Source organism: Equus przewalskii, chromosome 1 (genome assembly GCF_037783145.1).
Source record: "Equus przewalskii isolate Varuska chromosome 1, EquPr2, whole genome shotgun sequence".
NCBI classification, from domain to species: Eukaryota; Metazoa; Chordata; class Mammalia; order Perissodactyla; family Equidae; genus Equus; species Equus przewalskii.
The window spans coordinates 79,129,605-79,152,000 of record NC_091831.1 but is presented as its reverse complement, the minus strand read 5'-3'; the positions used below and the strand labels follow the sequence as shown (position 1 = coordinate 79,152,000).

Here is a 22,396-nt window from a genome sequence, read left to right as displayed (position 1 = left end):
TGCCATTTTTTTAGACTACCAATATTTCAAATTGAAGGGTAATTTACACGCAATAAATATAATTTATACACAGATCTGAAGCATCTAGATTGGTGAGTTTTGACAATTGCCTATATGCCCGTAACTACCACCCCAATCAAGATGTGGAACATTTCCACCACCCCGGAAAGCCCCTGGTGCCCTCTCGAGGTCAATCTACCCCACCTCCACAGTTCTGATTTCTATCACTACAGATTAGTTTTGCCTTTTAGCGAACTTTCTACAAATGGAATGCAAACAAAAGGGATCACACAGTATGGCTCATTGTTCCAGCTTCTTTTGCTCAACATGATGTTTTTGAGGTCTATTCATGCCATTGTCTATATCAATAGTTCCTTGCTTTTAATCCCTAAGGTATTCATTCCATTGTATGAATATACTACAGCTTATCTATCCATTCTTCTTTTGGTGGATGTTGGGGTTATTTCTGGCTTGGGATTATTATGAATAAAGTAGTTCCAAACATTTGTGAACATGCCCACATAGTTTTTGATCAAACAAAGCATCTGTAGCAAGGGCCCAAGATGTCTACCAGTGGGAAAGGAGGTTAGGAGAAGCAATCAGATAGAGGTTCTATGTTCTGTGGATAAAAACTAGGTGTTTGTCTGGTTCATACTCACCAAAGAAATTTTAGGATGATAGGAAACTTGTACTCTCTTGTATGAACTCTGTTCTCTGAGTGGAAGAAGCTAAGAGGAGGGAGGGAAAAGGTCAGAGCCAGTAAGAAGAGTAAGATGCCTAGGAAGCAACATGTAGAGAGGCATCCATGCTCCGGGTCATTGTACGACCCTGGGGCCTGGCTCCTGCCCTGGGACAGGCCATTCATGGCCAGGAGCAGTAGAGGTTAGGAATCCATGGGACTTGCTGTTTCTAACATGTCTTCTCCTCAAAGCTGAAGGACAGGAGGCAAGTGCTGACAATCCTCTCTGCAGCTGTGGAGAGAAGAGAAGAGGAGGTGGTTTTCCTGCCACATCATCCAAGAAGTGACCTTTACGTTTCTATTTTGCGAGGACTGCTGGGCCTGGATTTACTTCTGTGCCTGTTAGGAAAAAAAGGGCTGATTTGTTCAGCTGCAGCTCAGTGTTAACCAGGAGAATGAGGTTTTCCTTCCCACATACAGAGGTATGCTGAGCAGGGCCCGTAACCTCTCTGAGCTCCAGTTTCTTCTTCTGTAAAGTGGGAGTGATGGAACCTGCCAAAGTTCCCCCACACGATTATCATGAGGGCTGAATCCAAGGAAAGCTGGGAAAGCACTGGTGGAACTTCAAATGTCTGTGTTTGTGAAATTAATACAGGAATCGTCTGTTAGACTAATTGCTTGAGTAGTTAATTTGGTTAATCTCGTTTACAATACTTGTTAGGACTGTTGACGAATGCAATTTGAAAGAGCTGAGAACACTGCAAATATTTCCCCCTTTGATTTGAGAAAGTTGAATAAACAAATGCCTACATGAACAAAACCTGTGCGCCTCTCCTTGACTTTTGAAGCTATCTCGGCAGCTTCTCAAAGCCTGCACAGCCCACAAGGTACCTTTCAATGGCTTCTGTGTGTGTTTATTCTTCCCCGTCCAGATCAGAGTCAACACAAACACCGTGTGCTATGTACGTGTGGGAAGAAAGATAGAGTTGGTTATAACAAAGACCATAGCAGGATCGGGATCTCACAAAGCAGCGTAGCCCCTGGCTGAGTTACTGAGCTATCTAAAGATGGAAATGAAATAATGCATCTAACAGCAGAGGAAAGGTTATCTGGAAAAGATGCTGATGTTTTTACAGCAAGAATGAAACTTACACTTTTAGCAGTTTTAAATAGTAAGGGAGTTTAGCAATTATTTTATCCAGCCCCTGTCATTTAAAGAAATAAAGAGGGGCCAGCCCTGTGGCCCAGTGGTTAAGTTCACATGCTCAGCTGTGGCGGCCCAGGATTTCGCCGGTTCGGATCCTGGGCACGGACATGGCACCGCTCATCAGGCCATGCTGAGGCAGCGTCCCATGTGCCGCAACTAGAAGGACCCACAACTAGAATATACAACTATGTACTGGGGGGATTTGGGGAGAAAAAGCAGAAAGAAAAAAAAAAGAAAGAAGGAAATAAGAAAACTGAGGCTTGGGAAGTCTGGTTTATTTGCACCTGGTGACACAGCTGACTACAATTATAGCCGGTTCTTCTAAATATTGGAAGTTACTGATGCCAGCCTGTCAAACATCTTAGTGAGATTAAATTGCAGCATTGTACTGTATACTCAGATTAGGGCATTTCTTTCAAGATCTGAATAAGGCGTACCTTTGATGGCAGTATAGGATCTATTGATTAGAAGCCAGGTGACTAACTAAAGACCACTGTGAACAGGAAGACGACTGGGGTCTCCAAAACCCCAGTGCGGAGAGTCTGCAAAGAAAGAAAAAGGAATTAGAAACAAATGAAACAACCAAACAAAAACGTAAAAGGCGGCGGTTGGTGGCGGGGGGGGGCGGGGGGGGGAGGGGGGGTTCAGTGGGGGGATGCAAAATGAACATCAAAGGGGCCAACACACCTGGGAAAGCAGGACAGGTAAAGTGGCTTTCCAGCTCCAGCGCCGGGAAAAGCAATTTCTGACAAGGTGCATGCTAATAAGACCCAAGTGCAGGCTCAGCATCTGCATCCATTATTCATGACCTGGATTTACAAGAAAGGCCCTCCCGGCAGAAAGCAGGATGGAGAGGGAGATGATAAATGCCCAGCCCGGTGGGGCCATTTCCTGCTGTCTACACTCCAGTGACCCTCTAAGGATTTCCCTGATTCCCATCTGAGAGAAGAAATGAGAGGAGCCTCCTTGGGGAGGTCATTTTCAAAACGGAAATTTAAGCAAGGCCTTAGAGGTAAGGGACCACGGTCAGGACCAAAGGCATCGAGAGCGAGTGGAGAAGGACGGCAGAGAGGGGGAAGCAAAATAAATTCATTTCTCTGTTGGCCTGAAGACCGCTCCTTTGTTCTGTTATGATAATGAGAACTAATAAATAAAAGGAAATAAAAATTTTCCTGAAAGGGAATAACGATTAAAAATCAGGCTTTCACTTTTGATTTGGGGTAAAAATGGTACCAAGATCTGGTACTTTTCATTTCCAGGGTGCTGTGGCAGCTCTTAGAATTGCTCAGCCATGAGATACAGAGAACTCAAGATCCGCAGGGCACTTTCTGAGCCTCAGGTTTTCCTGATTCTCCTGTCCTGATTCTAATCAGAACTGTCAACACACAGCCACATGCCCCTGTGTCTTCTCTAGGCCAAATAACCACGCCTGCCTGCTAGTGTCTCTCTGATTTGCTTGTTCTTTCTGAATGGTTTCTGTGATTAGTTCATAGCTTCACTCTGTTCCTGTTTTGGAAGGGTAAGCCTGTATGTTCCTGGCTGCTGTCACCTCTGTGGCAGGCACACCAGGCCCTGGTGTCATTTCAGCGGGTGGCCCAGTCTCCCGTGTGGAAGGCAGAGCCTCCTTCATTTGGGTAACGGCTCAGCCAACAGATCCTGGGCCTTTCTGTCCGCTCCGAGTGAAGGCTTTGGTTGGTGGAATCCTTCACTCCTTTCCACACAGATTGCCCGCCCCTCAACCTTCAGTTTAATTTTATAAGACCGGTTAAGTCAGAGCGCGCCTCTGTGCGCTTGGTCACTAGCAAGCCCAGGTTTGTTCCACCAGACCCCACACACTAACAGACTTATTACAGCACAGAACCGTGTCTGCACAGCCATTCCTGGGTCTCTTGGTCTCGAATTCTTTGGTATGGGTGCACGTGCAGCCATGTCCTTTAGAGTGGGGAGAAGGAAATAGATGGAAGCCATTGGCAAATGTTAAAACTCACACTGGTGGTTCCTAAAAGCCAGTCTATTCTCTCCTGGTCTAAGAATCCTGTGTGGGGCTTTATAAAAATGCAGGTTCCGGGCACCCAACTAGATTCCGGTATAGCTGGTAGGAGTGTGATGGCAAATCTGCGTTTTTCTAATGCTGATGGGGAAGGCTGGGGGTTCACCGGGCTTACAAACCACTGCATGAGCCCCTCAGGCAGCATGATCTGCTCCATGCTGGGCTGGTTTGTCTGAAGCCGTAATAAGTGAGTGATCACTCATTCATTCAACAGATGTTTGCTGAGGGCGTTCTCTGTAACAGGCACTATTCTAGATGCTGGAGGTAGAATAGTGATTGAACAGATGAAAATCCTGGCGTTCTAACGTTCTGTATCCCTCACGCTGAGAAGGTGGCTACCTCTGCAGGATCGTTCTAGTGTTCATTTTCCTCTTACGTCTTCCCTCCGCTACCTCTGTTTCCACCTCCATCCCCAGAGCATGTTTGTCCAATGGAAGTGAAAGGGAAGACTTTTAATACAAAAACCACTTATCAGAAGAAAGATCAACAAGGTTTCTGCAAAGATGTTTCCCGAGTGCTTTGGGTAGAAAGGAGAGACAAGCTGGCCACTGCTGGTGCAGGTTGGTTCAGGACCAACAGGATGAACATCTTCGTTTCTCAATCAGAAACTTCTCCCAGGGGCCGGCCCGATGGTGTAGTGGTCAAGTTCACGTGCTCTGCTTCAGTGGCCCATTGTTTGCAAGTTCAGATCCTAGCACCACTCATCAAGCCATGCTGTGGCAGCATCCCACATAAAATAGAGGAAGATTGGCACAGATGTTAGCTCAGCCACAATCTTCCTCACAACAACAAAAAAACCACAACTTTCTCCCAAACCGGAGCCCAGTGATTCTCTTTGGTGATAATCACTGTGTATTACTGAAAGACACAGGCAAAATTACACCAAAAAATAAACCCATGCCATCACACTCGTGGAGTTTCCGGGGCAGGAGGGCATGTGTTGGTGTCAGCACTGTGTGCACAAGCATGCTCTAGTGACCTGCTCTGGCCCAGGTGGACACATGTTCCAGTGTGAGAGAAAATGATGAAGACTGAGTGGAAACCCAAACTGGATCCAAGGGTGTGAATACTGGGGTTAGTGAAAAGCCATGGCATTGACTTGAGATTCAGCCTGAATGGCTAGAGAGGGCGCATTTCACTGTTGGGTCCCTATCTGACTTTGCTAAAGGCTTCCTTCCATCGTGGCCCCCAGGCACCCGCTCTGCCCCATGAAGGGCACACAAGCATGGCAGGGGCTGTCGGACGGGCTGCACCTGGAAAAGAAAGAGGCTCAAATAGACTTGGGGCCACATTCAAGGAAAATTTCCACACAGTCGTTTTATTTTGCTTTCTGAGTGTCAACCTGTTTTGCTCCTCCATCAGATTTGTCTTAGACTGAACCTCGTTCAAGGCGTTTTATGAGCCTCTAACATAGACATAGGGTGGGTAACATGCACTTGAGCCTAGAACCAGGCTCGAAGTCCTCAGGGTCCATTAGGGTTTATAAAACCCCTTCACCTTTGCACATGGCTTCCCTCCCACCTGCACGTCTTTGTCACAGCTCCTGAAGGCTGGCACTGTGTCAGTCTCCTCTTGGAGCACTGAAGGTCCAGCGGTCCTCCAGCCAAGAGAGGGGCCTGGCACAGCTCTGGCTGCCGGCCACGCAGTTCCGTGCATCTGCTGGCTGCTGGCATGCTCCCTGGTCTCACGCTCTGTGTCAAGGGGATGTAAGGTAATGGATGTCCTGCCTTTATCATTGTCGCGCTCATGTAAACAATCGGAGCCACACAGCGGCCCAAATGTCAAGGGATCACTTGAAAACCTCTAGAAAGTTTATGTTCATTATGAGATTTATATCCAGCTTAAATGTGGCTTAGATTACTTCCACTTTTCCCCGAGAATTTTACAGAACCTTCATTCAGAACATAAGCTGATTACTTCAACTATTTTTATATCAATCCTCCACTTTTCAGGTTTTCTGTTTGGGATTTTTGAAATTCTAGACCACCATCCCAAACACAACTGGCTATTTCCCCTACCCCAGCTCAGCGTGTGTAGGACTTGAAGTTATGTTCTCATTAGACTAAGCAAAGCACGATGAGAAGGTCACAGATGATGCACACAGATCCGAATCTGTATTTCTTTCTTTCTTTTTTTTTTTTTGAGGAAGATTAACCCTGAGCTAAGTGCTGCCGATCCTCCTCTTTTTGCTGAGGAAGACTGGCCCTGAGCTAACATCCATGCCCATCTTCCTCTACTTTCTCTGTGGGACGCCTACCACAGCATGGCTTGCCAAGCGGTGCCATATCCACACCTGGGATCCGAACCGGCGAACCCCAGGCTGCGGAAGCAGAACTTGCTTAACTTAACCGCTGCACGACCTGGCCAGCCCCCCGAATCTGTATTTCAATTTAAGACTATTGATCTAAAGGGACTCAAATCACTAGACTGCTTGGCATGACACAGTCTGGCCCTGTGGCAGTTCCTGAGGCTGGTTTTTATACTGGGACATGACATGGTGCCACAGGCTTCATCGGGTCTTTGCCCACATTGCCCACATTGCCAGACAAAACCACCACCGTTTGTCTTGGGCCAGAGGAGCTACCACACCTTCCCCAGGGATCTGTCTATCAGAAAGTCTCAAAATAGTCCTGTTGTAGTGGGTCTTATTTCTCTGCCACAGTGTAGCCACCTGCTCCCTGTCATGCGATTATTAGGAAAGAAGTTTGGCTCCATTGGTTGGCTAGTGGGGCCAGGTCCCCTGGCGCAGCTATGGCTGTTTGGTGTCAGATAGGCAGCTCCAGGAACTCAGAGTCAGGAGAAAGCTCTGCCTTCATACTTCTGAACTCAGTTGTCTTACATCCCAAAGGCATCACCACCCCACTATCACTATGCTGCCAATGGGGCACGGATGCAAGTCCAGTGACACCTCTGCTCAGTTAGACAGCACTTGTTGGCCACTTAGTGTGTCAGGGGCAGTGGGGTGGTGCTGTAGGGGAAGCCAAGTGAGTGACAAGAGCTTCCAGCAGGAGGGAGCCCAGTGTGTCCCAGGTACGTGCTAGACTCCTTACACGAGTCTTCTCACTTGATCCTCAACACATCCTTCACTGTAGGTGTTTCTGTACACACTTTATTGATAAGGAAGCTGGATCAGAGGGGGAAGGGACTTGTCTGAATCCCTCAGGGAGAAGCGGCAGAGCCCCAAGTCAAACTGACCCCAAACTTGTATTTTTCTGTTGCTTCAGAGTATCTGCTTTCAGTGACCTCACAGTCCAGAGCAGAAGGGAAGCATGTGCATAAAAAAACTATTATGCAAACTCCAAGTGACAAATCTATATCAGGATTACGTATAATAGAAGTATTCAAAACATAAAAAAGATACAGAGGGTAAAATTCCAAATGTAGACTGAGGCGGGGGGGAAATAATTGGACCAGGTGAAATGGACAGAACTGCATAAAGAAGATGGAATTCAGTGAGTCTTGAAGTATGCATGTGGTTTAATAAATGGAGGTGACAGTTGAGGGAAAAGATCTCCTAGGGTGTGAAAAGGACAAAAGTGAGCATGTATTCCGTCCATCTTCAACTTTGCAGTCGTTTCCTCTTGCTAATACCGTTGAAGAACACATCCACTGGTCAACTAATGTTGTACTAGGCAACACACTGAAGTGTTTGCACTCTGCTTGGGTGGCATGCCCAATGCCAATGTCCCTCACCCCAGATGGCAAGTATAGCATGGTTCCATGTCTGGCATAGCCACGGACCCATCTGGCTCGAGTCTTCCCTCCACTCATGGTGAAATGTGCTCTGATCTTCTCTTGTCACTCGGTCAACTCTCAACACCCAATGAGCAGCCCCACCCTAGCTCCTTCTCAGGATGTCAGATTTGGCACAATAGAATCAAAAGCCCAGATGTCCCTTCTGATCAATGCCAATGGCAGCCTAGACTAACAGCAAGAGCCCCAAGTTGGGCATCAAAGACTGGGGTCTGGCCTGAGATCTACCCCCAACCACTTGTGTGCCCTGGAGTCTTAGATTGCTGGTCTGTTGGCCCCTCCATCTCTAATAGTCTATAAGTCTATCTCAAATGAATGTTTTAAGACGATATTCAATTTCCCTTTATCTTTGTACAAGACAAGGTTGCATTACCCTCAAGATACTGGTTAGGTGACCGTCTGAAGAGTTAGAAGTACGAGGAAGGGGACTCAGTGAAAGAGACTGAAAAAGCCAGTCTACAGAGCAAGAGGAGAATCAACTGGAAATTGATAGGAAAACTGAACCCTAAAGTAGAAACGGTTACAGAAAAAACAAGAAAGGGATCATTCTAGCATTAGTTCAGTTCCCTTCCACCCAGCTTTCCTCGACTTTGGGGAGGAGCTACAGGGCACGCAGCAGTGGCCCCCACCTCTCTTCTGTGCTGCACAAGCATCTTTCCATACTTCGAAACAAAAATCAAGCTGGTGCTCTTGGACTGTGTAACACTCTTGTTTATATACCTTGCAGGCATTTGGTAAGGATGAATTAGAGATGTTCAAACCTCCTAAATTTCTCAGAAGAAATAACAACAACTGATTGCATTTCTGCAGTCTCAACCTTCAAGGCATCCAAATGATTTCTGAAAGATAAATTTTCAATCCATCTTTTACACTGTCTGTAGGAGTGGAGTCAGGAGACTATCACTCTGAGTCCATTTTACAGATGGGAAACTGAGGCCCAGAGACCGGAGGTGTCCTGATAAGCCAACGGTACAGTCATTGGACCTCAGACTTCTGATGTCCCTTCCTAGCACTCAAACCAATGGAAACAGGATATTTCAAACAAAGTATGCATTGCAAGCTGTTCTCTGTTATTACACAATGGAAAATGGAAAGACTAAGCCAGGATAGAGAATGTGTATTAAATTTTGAACGACTAAAAAAAAAAAAAAAAAAGAGAAAGAAAGGAAGGAAGAATTCACCCAAACTAACAAAACTTTTTGAGCAATTCTCCTTAGGATGACGTTTTGATGTTTACTTGAATTGCTGAGAATGACTAGGGACTGTGAACTGATGAAAAAGAGGACCGTCTGCACTTGGTGACAGAGTCCCATGGAGCCTGAAATCCAATTTTAACTTGGAAAACATTTATATAATCGTCTTATTCAGCATCTCCATGGTGTGAGAATGACTGAGCAAGAGAATGTCTTCAGTGCCACAGTCTTTTAAACCATAAGATGCAATCTTTAAAGGCTTTGGCATGCTGTTGGCCTAATGTCGGCCCCAAGAAGAGTGGGAAAGGCTCACAAGCAGGGTACATGGACCATGCACCTACTGTTGGGAAAACAAGCCCTCTCCTTCCAAAGGAGAGTTAAGTTTATGCATAGACTCTCGCCCCACCCAAGCTCTGGGCAGGGTTGGAGGCCAGCTCCATCTGTTAAAGGTCAAGGTTAACCTTCACACCGAGGTGATGGGCCCCTGGCCAGTTGTCTGGTTGAAAAAGGACTGTGCCATGTGGGGTCTTACATCATGATATATGCAAAGGTTGTTTCCAGACCCCTCTTCAGAATGAACTCCCACGCCCCTCATAGCACATATGGTCAAATTTAGCACACGTATGCAAATTCTGTAGAATAAATGCTAACGTTCGCATGATGACTACTATTTACAGAGAATATTCCCATATTCTCCTTTTTGTCATTCTCAACTCTGTGCCAAGCTTTCCTATAAGTGCAGCTCATGTATGACTGTGCTTAATCCCTTACAACAGCCCTATGATGGACACGCTATTATAACCCCCATTTTACGGAAGGGGAAACTGAGACTTGGTGATAAAATACTGTTCCAGGTCACTTAGCCAGTGAGTACTGCAACTGAAACTGAAACCAGCTCCGTCAGACCCCAAAGCCTGTGGTCCTCATCACTAGCTTATTCTGTCTCTGTGGAAAAACTGAGGTTCAGGGAGGAACAGCTTTCTCCGTAGGTAAGTGGGAGAAAGCAGAAGGCAGACCAGGCACCCCACCATATGCTATTTCTTTTAACCCCACAATTCTTAGCTCAGTGCTGTGCACATTGTAATATGGAACAAATGGATATGGCAGTGGCTTTCCGGCAGGCTCCTTGCTCCCAGCAACGCCACCTGGACTCTGTCCTTCACACAGCAGCCATAGTGGCTCTCCTAACACTGAGAAATCACAGCTCCTCTGACCCAACGGGGACAGCCACTATCCTCGCCCAGCTCTGCAAGGCCTCCCAAGGGCTGCCCAAGCTGCCTCTTTGGTTTCATCTTCCCCTCTCCTCCTTGACTCCCTCTCTCCAGCCACGACCACTGCCCTGGTCATCATCAGACATGGGAAGGAGGGCCCCACCTTCCGCAGTCTTTCCTGTTGCATGGCCTGGAATGGTCTTCCCACAAACACCTGGGTCACGCGTACCTTCATCTCCTTCAAGGCTCTCCTCTCAAATTTTACTCTCTCAGAGAGTTCTGGAATTACTCCAAACTCCCATTACTCTCTATCCACTTATCCATCATTTTGCTTTATATCATTCATTTCCACCTCACATGTTATATATTCACTGAATTGTCCTCCTTACCTTCTCAACTAGAAGCTCCTTGAGGACAGGCACAACCTGTTGAGTTTGTTTTCTTTTCACTCTGTATCTCCAATGTCTAAAATAGTATCTACCACATAGTAGGTGTTTAATAAATACTGTTTGAATTATTAAATAAATGGTAGTCTAATAGGAGTTCCAGTACCCAGTACAGTGCTTAGCATATAGTAGGAAATAAAAACAAATATTTATAAATTTTTACAAAATAGATATGATTTGAAATATTAATTCTATTTCCTATCTGATGTAATTAATCACAGCTTGTCCAATTTTACTTGGTTTTCAATTCAGTGGTCACTTACAAAGTGGGAAACCAATACCCAAAGCCAAGTCGGAGTGAAATAAAATCTGCGAACATGTCACCTGCCAATGAAGACAGCAAAGTTGTTGCTGGTCAGCAGCAATTAGCATCCTCATGTCGCCAGTGGCAGCTGTGGTCTGTGGGCTTTTCTGGGAGTGCTACAGAGCTGAGAGGAAGGCACATGAACATTTTTTTTAATGCTTTTTTTTTTTTTTGGTGAGGAAGATTGGCCCTGAACTAACATCTGTTGCCAATCTTCCTCTTTTTTTTTCTTCCCAAAGCCCCAGGATAGTTGTATATCCTTGTTACAAGCCATTCTAGTTCCTCCATGTGGGATGCCACCACAGCATGGCTTGATGAGTGGTGTGTATGTCCATGCCCAGGATCTAAACTGGCGAACTCTGGGCTGCTAAAGTGGGGCACCTGAACTTAACCACTCAGCCACAGGGCCAGCCCTGAAGGCAGATGGAGGAGGGCTGGGAGCCCACAGAAGTTTACACACTGAGGCAGGAATCATGCACTCCCACTGCTGAGAGATCTGAGATCTAAGGACTCAAAATTCACTCCTAACTCATTTTTAGATGTCAAAATGACTCAAGAGACACTCCCAAACTCACTTTAAAGAAACAGCATTACCCTGATACCAAAGACAGATAAGGACACTATAAGAAAAAACCCCTAAAGGTTGATATACCTGCTGAATATAGATGTAAAAATTCTTAATAAAATACTAGTTGGGGCCGGCCAGTGGCACAGTGGTTAAGTTTGCACATTCTGCTTCAGCAGCCTGGGGTTCGCTGGTTCGGATCCTGGGTGCAGACATGACACCACTTGGCAAGTCATGCTGTGGCAGGTGTCCCACATATAAAGTAGAGGAAGATGGGCACGGATGTTAGCTCAGGGCCACTCTTCCTCAGCAAAAAGAGGATTGGCAACAGATGTTAGCTCAGGGCTAATCTTCCTCAAAAAAAAAAAAAAACAATACCAGCAAACCAAATTCAGCTGCACATTAAAAGGATCATTCACCATGGTCAAGTGGGATTTATCTTTGAGATGCAAGGATGGTTCAACATATGCAAATCAATAAATGTGACACATTACATTAGTAGAATGCAAATAAAAATAGTATGATTATCTCAATATATGCAGAAAAAGCATTTGGTAAAATTCAACTTCCATTCATAATCAAAAACCCTCAAAAAATTAGGTATAGAAAGAATGTACCCAAAAATAATAAAGGCCATATATGACAGGCCCACAGCTAACATCATACTCAGTGGTGAAAAGTTGAAAGCTTTTCCTTTAAGATCAGGAACAAGACAAGGGTACCCACTCTCACTACTCTTATTCAGCATAGTACTGGAAGTGCTAGCCAGAGCAATGAGGCAAGACAAAGAAATAAAGGGCATCAGAATTGGAAAGGAATGGGCCAGCCCCATGGCCAAGTGGTTAAGTTTGTGTGCTCCACTTTGGTGGCCCTGGGTTTCACCACTTTGGATCCTGAGCATGGACCTGGCACTGCTCATCAAGCCATGCTGAAGTGGCATCCCACATAGCACAACAAGAGGGACCTACAACTAGAATATACAACTATGTACTGAGGTGGCTTTGGGGAGAAAGAAGAAGAAAAAAGAAAAAAATTGGCAACAGATGTTAGCTCAGGTGCCAATCTTTAAAAAGAAAAAAGAATCGGAAAGGAAGAAGTAAAATTGTCTATATTTGCTGATGACTTGATTTTATTTATAGAAAATCCCAGACTCCATCAATAAACTGTTAGATCTAATCAACAGCTTCAGTAAAGTTGCAGGATACAAAATTAACATAGAAAAATTGGTAACATTTCTATACACTAATGACAAATTATCTGAAATAGAAATAAAGAAAATGATACCATTTTCAATAGCATCAAAAAGAATAAAATATTTATGAATAAATTTAATCAAGGAGGTGAAAGGTCTCTACACTGAAAACTACAAGACATGGTAAAAGAAACAGAAAACACAAATAAATGGAAAGATATTCCATATTCATGGGTTGAAAGACTTAATACTGTTAAGATGGCCATACTACCCAAAGGCATCTATAGATTCAACTCAATCCTTATCAAGGTTCCAATGGCATTTTTTATAGAAGTAAAAAAAATCCTAAAATGTATATGGAACTGCAAAAGATCCCAAATAGCCAAAGCAATCCTGGGGAAGAAGAACAAAGCTGGAGGCATCACATTTGCTGATTTCAAGCTATATTATAAAGCTAGAGTAATGAAAACAGTATAGTACCAGCATGAAACAGACACGGACCGATGGAACAGAATTGAAAGCCCAGAAAAAAATCCATGCATATGGTCAGCTAATATTTGACAAGGAAGTCAAGAATACTCAATGGAGAGAAGACAGTCCCTTCAACAAATGGTGCTGAGAAAACTGGGTAGTCACATGCAAAAGAATGAAACTAGACATCTATCTTATGCCACTCATAAAAATTAACTCAAAGTGGATTAAAGACCCAAAAGTAAGACAGGAAACCATAAAAATCCCAGATGAAAACATAGGAAAAATGCTCCTTGACATGGTTCATGGCAACAAGATTTTGGATATGACATCTATAGCACAAGCAACAAAATAAAAAACAAACAAGTGGGACTACCTCAAACTAAAAAGCTTCTGCACAGCAAAGGAAATGATCAACAAAATGAAAAGACAATATACAGAATGGGAGAAAAGTAGTTGCAAATTATATACCTGATAAAGTGTTAATATCCCAAATATATGAAGGACACATACAACTCAATAGCAGAAAAACAAATAATCCAATTAAAACATGGGCAAGGGACCTGAATAGACATTTCTTCAAAGAAGATATTCAAATAACCAACAGGTACATGCAAAGCTGTTCAACATCCCTAATCATTAAGGAAATGCAAATCAAAACCACAATGAGATATTGTTACCGAAAGTTCAGTCTCTGAACTCGGTGCCAATCCTAATAAGGAGAACAGTATTTTGGGTGAAAAGGGGAAAAAAAGCTTTATTTTCTTTGCCAGGCAAAGGGAGCAGCAGTAGCAGGCTAGCACTTTAGGAACTGCTGGCTCCACATTAAGAAGTGGGTAAGGGGTTTTAAAGGTTGTGAGGAGCATGGCTGCTTGTAGGGACAAGGAGCCTGTGGCCTTGCTGGTCGGTGCTTTCCCACCAGCCTGCATTTGGCCTTGTGAGGCTGTCTGCAGGAAGGAGGATGGTGAGAGGAGGGAATCCCCAGGTAGATGTCCTTGGTTGTCTGCCTCTGGGGTGGATAGCAGGTTCTGGTGCCTGGAAGCTTCTCTGCTGATGCAGAGGTTTTCCTTCTTTATGACCAGCAAGGTGCAGGGCACAATAACCACACCCCTTTGTTGCAAGATGTTACCCAGACTCCCCAGAACTGGGGTTGTTCTTAAGTCCTAAGGGAGGGGCAAAATACGCAAAGAAACACGAGGAAGGAAAGATTACATACACTTTGAATTGCCAGCCTCAGTAGCTGTGAAAGTTTTATATCAGATAAGGAAGACGTTGCTAGTCAGGTTGCTATTTAACCTGTATACTTCTCATTTCAGATAGAAACAGCCTGTAGCAACATCATCTCATGCCTGTTAGAATGGCCAGCTAAAAGACAAGAGATAACACATGCTGGTGAGGATGTGGGGAAAAGAGAACCCTTGTGCACTGTTGGTGGGATTGTAAACTGGTTCAGCCACCATGGAAAACAGTATGGAGGTTCCTCAAAAAATTAAAAATAGGGGTTGGCCCCGTGCCTGAGCGGTTAGGTTCACACACTCCACTTCAGTGGCCTGTGGTTTCGCTGGTTCAGATCCTGGGGGCAGACGTGGTACTGCTCATCAAGCCATGCTGAGGCGGCGTCCCACATAGCACAACCAGAAGGACCTACAACTAGAATATACAACTATGTACTGGAGGGCTTTGGGGAGAAGAAGAAGAAGGAAAAAAAAAAGAAGAAGATTGGCAACAGATGTTAGCCCAAGTGCCAATCTTTAAAAAAATAAATTAAAAATTAAATTATTATGTGATCCAGCAATTCTACTTCAGGGTATTTACCTAAAGGAAATAAAATCACTATGTCAAAGAGATATCTGTACCCTCATGCTCACTGCAGCATTATTTACAATAGCCAAGATGTGGAAACAACCTAAATGTCCATTGATGGATGAATGGATAAAGAATATGTGGTATAAATACACAATGTAATATTATTCAGCCATAAAAAAAGAAAGAAATCCTGCCATTTGCAACAACATGGATGGACCTTGAGGGCATTAAGCTAAGGGAAATAAATCAGACAGAGAAAAACAAATACTGTATGATCTCATTTATATGAGGAATCTAAAAAAAAACCAAACTCATGGAAAAAGAGATGGGTTTTGTTGTTACCAGAGGCAGAATGTTGGGGGTGGGAGAATTGGATGAAGGTGTTCAAAAGATACAAACTTCCAGTTACAAGATAAATAAGTGCTAGGGGTGTCATGTACAACAAGACGACTATAGTGAACACTGCTGTATGCATTACACACGCTGCAATAATGCTGTATTTGAAAGTTGCTGAGGGAGTATATCTTGAAAGTTCTCATCACAAGGAAAATCATGTTTTTTTCTTTTTTGTATTTGTATGAGAAGATGGATGTTAACTAACCGTATTTTGGTAGCCGTTTCACAATACAGGTAAGTGAAGTCATCGTGCTGTACACCTTAAACTCATACAGTGTCGTATGTCAATTATATCTCAGCAAAACGGAAAGAAAGAAATGACTGAAGAAATATCTCAAGGAAATTCAAACTTAGAGCCTCGTCCTTTTTATTGAATTTAGAACTCATTTGACCTAACCACAAGGTGCACAGGACATCATAATATCTAAATCTGGTCCAAGAGAAGCAAATTAGAGAATGACTTGCTCTCAGTTTAAGTTGCAGCCCCTTGTTCTTTCTACTGTTCTTTGGGTATTAACTCCGATGTTCAGAGCATCCTGGCCACGTTCCCTGGCGTATTGGCAACTTAGCCATCTCCTTTACAGCGTTCCCCTTCAAACTGATGGTCATTTTATTGGAGGAAAGCCAAAGAAATATGGGCGCATTTTCTTTTAGCTTACATTATGGTCCTGATAGCCAAGCTCACAGGTAGCCTTCAAAATTCAGAGAAGGTTGGTTTCATGGAAAATTTGTTAGCTCAAATATCACCAACTGGCATTCTGAAAAAGGTCAATATTATCCCATCCACTATTTTTCTTCAATGTGCCCAAATGCTTTTGCTTCTAAAATAAATATGCAAATCCTCCTTAACAATAAAAAATATATATAATACAATACAGTAAAAACATCAATCCATCACATTGCTTTCTCTTCCCTCAGGAGGCGTTAAGGAAGTGTCTTAAAACCAGTTGAGTATATTCCACAGTCGGGAGCACAAGCACTTGAAAAGCTTCTGGAGGATAGTGTGGCAGCTGCAATCTATGAGCTGAGGCAGTTGGTAAAAGGAGACAGAAAATAAATGAACTGACAAGTGCCGCTGTCGCTCAGCAAAGAACTCTTCCCTCTGAGGGGAAAGTGGGCAGTTGCCTCTTTCTTGCTTTTTTTCTTTTTTTCCTATTTCTTTTTATTTATTTAAAAACTTTGGTTACAGACGCAGTTTATGGACACAAGGAATTTTAGGTTTCATTTGCACCTTTGCTGTGCCACCATGCTGCACACCAAACCCCAGGACTGACTTATTTCATAACTGGAAGTTTGTACCTCATGACCACCTTCACCCGTTTTGCCCACAACCCATCCGAAGCTGCCTCTTTCTGACTGTTGGGTTGAGGCTATTGGCGAATGGCCAGTTCGGGAGGAACCAACTCCTTGACCTCACCACGCTTGTTGCCCTTTCTTCTTCTATCTTCCCAAACAGGGTTACTCCCTCCATCTCAAACCGTTCCCCTCTGGCTTTCCTAATTAATTTAATCCAAGCTTCTCTGGAGGCCTGACTCATCTCTGTTCTCCTGTAGTTATTCACGTGTTTGCTTCCCAACTCCTCCCTTATGTGCTTCTTCAGCTCCTTATCTTCCCTGTCACTGAAAAAAAAAATTTATGAGGAGCCACTTTTTCTAAAAGATTTAAGAGATCCATGAATTGGAGAGCACATTGTTCAAAACCAAAGCACCACCAAAGTCTCAGATAGAGCCGTCCCCTCTCAGTGCAGGGCTGGTTCCTTGAGGACTCACCGGATCAGAACCGAATGTCTTCCAATATCTCAATTTCACCTGTAGGGAAGAAGGGGAAGCTGATCTGAGGACTAGCCGAAGGTTTGTTCAGTAGATGCAAATCCTTTACCTTCCTTTTGCTCTTCCCTGACCTCCCAAGTATGAGCTGAAGCAAATAAAATGTGGGTACCGAGCTGGGATGTTGCCCACAACAACCACGGCAACACAGAGTCCAGCGCCACCCGACGTTTTCCTCCCGCCCTCCTAGCTAAACAAGACTGGTCATGAGCTTCCTCAGGGCTTCGTCAGCAGTCCTCCGGCCGTGGGCCTAAAGGACACAGCCTGACAAGAGACAGGATTTTTCACTAGTAAAAGGAAGGAGGAAGCTAAGCCAATTTTGTAGACATTTCAGCCCATTTCTCCTCCACATCCCACACCCAAGTACTTTGTCTCATCTTCTCTGAAGGAGAATGAAAAAGTCTATGAAGTGTGGCAGAATTATTTGGGAAAAAAAAATGCAAGGGTCCACCTACAAAAATAAATCCTCACTTAAAAGGTAACTTTCCCTTTCCAGTTAGTTATTTTCTTCCTTGGGATTTGCTTAGCTCACTTTACCCATTGTCACCAGTAAACCACCTCCTCTATGACCTGTCATCAAACAGGAAGATCACCATTTTCCTAGTCCAAGAACTACCACTGGCTCCCCATGACCATTTCCTTCCTTTCTTCCCCCCTCCCCAGCCTCTGTTGGTCACCCACATATTTACCACTTCATTTGCTTGTCATTCTTTCTTATAGTTCAAACATTCTCTCCGGAATGCGTCTTCTAGAATTTTCTTTGGGGAGTGTTTATGAGTGGCAAACTGTCAGTTTTTGACTATCTGTCCTTATTTTGCCCTTGTTTTTGGACAATATATTCATTGTATAGAATTATAAGATGGTCAGCACATTGAAGATAGAATTCCATTGTTTTCTGTCTTTCATTGTAACTGTCAAGAAGTCATTAATAAACCAGGTGTTACTCTATCACTCTTTTGAAGATAATGCTTTTTTTTCTGGCTGCTCTTAAGATGCTCTATATTTTGGGATTCTGCACTTTCATGAAAATGTGTCTAAGATTGGCATTTTCTTTTATTTGTCATGCCAGAAATTAATTGGGCTGTTTGAATCTGTGGACTGGTGTCTTTAATCAGTTGTAGAAAATTCTCAGACATTACTTTCATAAATATTGCTTTTTGTCCCATTATCTCTCACTTCTCCTTCCAAAACTCTGATTGATGTGTGCTAGATCTTCTCACTGTATCCTCCATATCTCTTAGCTTCTCATTTTTTAAATCTGTGTCTTTTGTGCTGCATTCTGGTTAATTTATTCTATTTGTCTTTCAGCATAACAATCATCTCTTTATGTGAGTTTAATATGCTGTTAAATATGTCCATAAAATTTTAACTTTTGGGCCAGCCATCGTGGCCTAGTGGTTAAGTTCAGCATGCTCCACTTCAGTGGCCCAGGTTCAGTTCCTGGGCACGGACCTACACCACTCTGTTAGTGGCCATGCTGTGCTGGCAGCCCACATACTAAAAAATAGAGGAAGATTGGAACAGACATTAGCTCAGGGCAAAACTTCCTTGGCAAAAAAAAAAGTTAACTTTCAATTGTTGAATTTTTTCTAGAAGTTCTATCTTTTTAGACTTGCTAAGTTTTTAAAAATGTTTCCCTCTTTACTACATATATTTTAAAGCTTATCTTTCATAGTGTTAAATGTGGTTCTTTTAGAGTTTCTATAGTTTGCATGTAATGATTCTAACATATGAAGTCTTCACGCATCTGTTTCTGCTGGTTCTCACTCATAGTACATGGTTATTCGTTATTGTCAGCTGCTCAGTTGTATGGAAAATTACATTTGAAAAACGTGGAGAGGTACAATGAAGGTGACTTCTTCCAGAGGGGTTTGCATTAGCTTTGCCAGATGCCAATAGGCTTTATTAGTCTAAAAACACTTACAACTGAATTTCAAGCTTGAAGGTTGGAAGATAAACCTGAGATGATTTGGGGCTGCAAATCCCTGAGAAAGGCAGCTTGTAGCTACAACCTCTCAGGGAGCTTTATTTGAAGCCTGCTTTGCTCAGGGCCAAGGATGCTTTCGTTCCAGTCCCTGGAGAGAAGGGGAGGAGAGCCAGGTGGGAAAATGTTGGTTCACCTTATCCCAGCCATGTAGCACGCTGAGCTCTCAGTTTTATAGGAGGAGGATCTTCTATGAGACTCCAGCACCAGACAGCAGCTTAACGCACTTTCTCACAATCCCTCCTCCTTTTTCTTCTCTATTGGCCCTCTATCCATGCTGGGCTGTCTACTTTATTGAATTTAGGTAAATCACCACACTTCAAGGCATAGGATATGGTTCCTGGTTGGCCTCTGAGGACCGGATGAGGCAACTCACAAGTGCAGGATGTTAATTCCCAGTGGGAGGAAACATGACCAGTGGGAAATGGAAGATGAGGAGGAGCAGCACAGGTAAGTTCCTCCGTCTTTCCTTCCTTATGTGGATGACTCCGAGGTGTGGGTCATTCTTACAGCCCTTTCAGAGAAGGCCCATATGCTCCTTAAACCCATCCGCTGAGCAACCTCTGTGTCTATTTCCAGCTGGTTGTGTGGCAGTAGTCGGCATGGCAGTGAATTGCATTACATCGCTGAGTCTCTTTTCTTAGCTCGCATCCCTCACTTTCACTGCTCTGGGCCTGCACCTCCCAATCACCTTAGTGCTGCCTCTGGCTCTGCTTTGTAGAGGAGCCTAAAGTAGATTGAGACAACTACCTACACTGTGAAGCTCTGGGTTTTAAATTCTGTCCCCTATGCTCTATGAGGGCATCAAAATTAAGGCTCAAGTTCACCTGGGTTGGTAAATTACCTCAGGGCAAAATTAGTCTTAGTGGAGCCAGCCTGATGGTGTAGTAGTTGGGTCCACACACTCTGTTTCAGCACCCCAGGGTTCACAGGTTTGGATCCCAGGCATGGACCTATACACCACTCATCAAGCCATGCTGTGGCAGGGTCCCATATACAAAATAGAGGAGGATTAGCACAGATATTACCTCAGGGCCAATCTTCCTCAAGGAAAAAGAAGAAGACTGGCAACAGATGTTAGCTCAGAGCCAATCTTCCTCACCAAAAAAGAAAAAGTAGTTTTAGTGTTCTGCTTATCTTGCTTTCTCTTAATGTTTGGCTAGGTAATTCCTTATAATCTTGTCAAATCTTTGATACCTTTGAAGAAGTTGGTGTTTATATTTATATAATACTTTTGAGTGTTTTCAGTGGGAGGGTTGATCTGGATGACTTAGCCAGCCATGTTTCTCAGTCTATTCTTCTCACTGTAATCAAAATACTGTTTTAAAGATTAATGTCTGATTGTGTCTCCCTTTGCTTAATACCCTTTCAGAAGCCATGGTTCTCAGAATGAAATTCAGGATTCTCCACATGGTTTATACGACCACATGATCTGGTTTCTGTCTGTCTCTCTTCCTCACATTTTTTTCTATCGTAACAGACTTCTTTCAGTTTCTCCAATAATGTGTCTCTGACTTGAGGCCTTTGCACATGCTGTTCCCTCTGCCGGGAGTCCTTTTCCTTCATAGCCCCTGCACCCTTCACTGGCTAACCTCTGCTTACCTTTAAGTTAAACATCACTTCTTCTGAGGGGATTTCCTAGACTCTCAGTTACATTAAACGTCCTTTCTACCTGTTTTTGCATTTGTAGCATTCCTGATACAAACATTAGTTTTTGAGGAACTCTGTATGTTTTTTTTCACTGCTGTCACCCTAGGGCTTAGCATAGTCCCCAGCCCATGGTCAGTAAATGTTTGTTGAACTGAATCGTTTCCCCTCTCAGGGGAGTCAGGAATGATCTCTACCCGCTCCAGGAAATTTATTCCTAATGTCACTCTAGTCCCCGACAGGCAGCGTCTCCCACCTTCAAGTCTGTTGTGGTCTGTGGGTGACTGTCGTACTTCCTGGGGTTCCACAGAGCAAGGCTGAGGGTTGTAGGGCCCCCAAAGTTATTCCACAGACCTGACTGGGGTGCTGGCTTTCCTGTTAGGGGCTGGGTCACCTCGGGGTCTTTGAGGAGAAAATGAGTGTAAATGAGCTTTGTAAACTGTGAATTGCAGACCCTTGTTCAATTATTCACCAGATCAGCATTTTTTGGATGTCTGTCCTCTGTGGTCTGTGCTAATACTCGACACTCCAAAATGCAATCTGTGCAGTGCCACTCTCCAGTGCCTTTCACTCTCAGGGGGACAGGCTACACAAAGAAGATCATTAACACACTAAAGCAGCGTTTCTACGTGCCAGGTGAGGATGCTAAATGGTTGGATTCATTTCTCAGCTGGAGACAGCTAGAGAGGGATTTCTGAAGCTGCTTAGTCTTGGGATGCACTTTAAGAAGGAATTTAAATGGCCAGCCTGGTGGCTGAATGGTTATGTTTGCTCACTCTATTTTGGTGGCCCAGGGTTCGCTGGTTTGGATCCTGGGCATGCATCTATACACTGCTCATCAAGCCATGCTGTGGTGGTGTCCCACATAGAAGAACTAGAGTGACCTACAACTAGGATATACAACTATGTACTGGGGCTTTGGGGAGGGAAAAAAAGAGGAAGATTGGCAACAGATGTTAGTTCAGGGCCAATCTTCCTCACCAAAAAAAGAAAAAGGATACCATAAAAATAATAGTAAATTTGGAGAAGATCCAAGATGGTGGCGTGAGTAGTCTTCTTTGTCTCTCCCCCTTCGAATCTACAACTAATAGGACATTCATCGCTTAACAAAGGATATCCATATAGCATCTCAGGACACCTGAAGACCCAAGCTGCTATACATCGGAAGGCAGATGGACTTCCCTCCAGGAGGAGGTGGAGATAGGTGAAAACTCTCTGACCCTGACCCCCAAACAGCCTAGTGACTGCAAGCGGCTTTCTTCCAGCGGACGCCTCCAGAACATTGCCACACACCAAGGGCAGGAGGGAGCACACACCAGAGGAGCGACGGTGGAGACAGGTGACCAGAGCCCTACCTAAGCCCCCCGCAATTGCACCTAAGCCCAGAGGGAAGCTCCAGAGTTGCGCACCAGAGGCGACAGGGAAAACCCCTACCCACCATTAGCGGAGAGGCCCCGCCTAGCATCCACAATGCCAGGAGGCTCCCGGAGAGAATCCCAAATGGTGCAGCGGCCTGCCAGCTGCCGCCACCGTCTCCACTGACCGGGCTTTCACCCTGGAGGGGCTCGGGACTACCGAAGATCTCCTGGGAGAGGACTGGGGCTGGGTGGAGCTCCAGTGGCCAGCTCCGCAGCCCGGGGGTGGGGGGGGGAACTCCAGAGTTCCA

The 22,396-nt window shown here is 44.3% G+C and overlaps 1 long non-coding RNA gene across 1 annotated transcript; it reads right to left on the bottom strand.

Annotated features, from left to right (window-relative positions):
- Positions 1-16,920: 16,920 nt before the first annotated feature.
- On the bottom strand, positions 16,921-17,772 carry LOC139073651 (uncharacterized). The gene is made up of 2 exons (XR_011522771.1): positions 17,670-17,772; positions 16,921-17,081 (listed from the first exon to the last, which is right to left on the bottom strand). It is a non-coding gene; the product is annotated as an uncharacterized lncRNA (long non-coding RNA).
- Between the last annotated feature and the right edge of the window lie 4,624 nt (positions 17,773-22,396).